Source organism: Octodon degus, unplaced genomic scaffold (genome assembly GCF_000260255.1).
Source record: "Octodon degus isolate 3935 unplaced genomic scaffold, OctDeg1.0 scaffold00043, whole genome shotgun sequence".
In the NCBI taxonomy this organism is placed as follows: domain Eukaryota; kingdom Metazoa; phylum Chordata; class Mammalia; order Rodentia; family Octodontidae; genus Octodon; species Octodon degus.
In genome coordinates, this window is record NW_004524619.1 from 115,452 (window position 1) to 117,380 (window position 1,929).

A 1,929-nucleotide genomic window follows, 5' to 3' on the forward strand; every position below is an offset into this window, starting at 1 on the left:
AGTTCAAGATAATAACAAGTGAAATAAATTAGGCCCAGAAGTTTAAATATTGCATTGTTTCTCTTGTCTGAAAATCCCAAAAATGGAGGCTGGATATTGAGAAAGAGGAAGAACAGGTTCAAATTGGAAAGGGAACTAGGAGGCAGGGAGAATGAAGAGAAAAAAAAATTATTTATTTATTTATTTATTTATTTACTTTTTAGTATTTAGTACAAGGTCTACAGGGTCTCATTGAATAGATTGGACTCATAGTGTTTCTCCTGTTCTCAGCCTCCCAAGTACTGGAATTACAGGTGCCCGCCACCATACTCAGTCTCAATCACCACCCCAGGGGCACCCGGGGGATTGAATCCCAGGCACTGTGCTATGCCTATGCAGGAGCTGTAGTCTGCTGAGCTATCTGGCCAGCCCTGAGAAAAAGAATTTTAGAAAAAAGAGAATGGAGCGGGCAAGATGGTGGCCTAGCAGAATGAAAATTGGTGCCTAGAAGCAGATTTTGAAGGCAGTTTCTCCCATATCTCTTTTTTTCATATCTTTTTTCATATCACTTGATAAGCTTCTTCATGTACTATGACAGTGACAGCAGCAGTAAAATGGGAGATATCAAAGAGAGCTCTTTTGAAGCATCTATTTCCAATCCAAAATGGAGCTTTATCTCATGTTTGCTGTAACTCTACATATTCTTCTCTTCCAGATGACTATAATTGCAAAGTAGAGCTTGCTCTGACATCTGATGGCAGGACAATAGTATGCTACCACCCTTTATGGACATTCCATATGAACACCCAAGACCTGTGCCTCAGCCAGATCCTGTCCATAATATTGAAGAAACACATGATCAAGTACTGAAAACCAGATTATAAAAAAATAAAAGTGAATTCCTTGAGCAAGGAGCCATGGTAGAACAACTTAGCAAAACATTTTTCATGATGAAGCATCATTGGTATCCTCGCGGGCAGTATCACAGACGTCATATGAAACTGAATCCTCCAAGAGACAGATGATATTGAGATCCGTGGGAGAATCGAAGAGAAATGGTATCCTGTGCTTAGTTTGCCACTGGAAGAAATTTGCTAATATTATATGGTAGCAGTCAAATAATAAAATGTCTTTTCACATACTAAAAAAAAAAGAAAAAAGAATGGAAGGAAAAATGGAAACAAAGCTTTTATAATGGGAGGGAAAGAAAAGTTGGAAGAAAGGAAGTTGTATGGAACAAAAGAATTGACATATATTAATGTGCATGAAAAAATAGATTTCATATGGCAAATATCTGCATACACACACACACACACACACACACACACAGAAAGAGAGCAGAAGTGCTAGCATCGCCTACCCCTAATTACAGGCTCCTTAGAGACAAGGATCAGAACTTAAATTTAGCAAGATCTCAGATAAAACATTCACCAAAATGGAGACCACTTGGAAAGAACAGAATGGAGATGCTAGTTCTCACAATGTCGTAAGTTATAAAAATCTTTTAAACTTGGGGGATACTGCTAGAATTAAAGATGACTCAGAAAAATACCAAAAGGATGGTATTTGTTTTGTGTCCCTCTTATTCAGTGTCAATGTCATGGATTTTCTTATTTAACTGTATATGAATAATGTGTTTCCAAATCTTCTGGACCTGATAACTAAGATCAGCCCCATACTTACATGTATTATTCTGTAATAAGAACTGAGCTGAGAAGAGTGGAACAGGTACCGAAATTGGAATGGGGCTCTTTTGCTTGTCTATTAATTGGTTCTTTGCTATTTGTTTGAATTGGTTTAATTTAGTTTGGTTTTGGGAAGCAATGAAAACCATATGAGAAAATTTTAATTTTATGAGAATGCAGTACAGCATTCTGAATACAGTTGCAGATACAACTTTTCTGGTCTACCAAGGCATTTTGATTAACTTTTGCATGTTGGACTGTTTTT

General features: G+C 37.1%; 1 pseudogene; it reads left to right on the forward strand.

The window, feature by feature from the left end:
* Positions 1–570: 570 nt before the first annotated feature.
* On the forward strand, positions 571–1,004 carry LOC101560317 (annotated as a pseudogene).
* Positions 1,005–1,929: the final 925 nt, after the last annotated feature.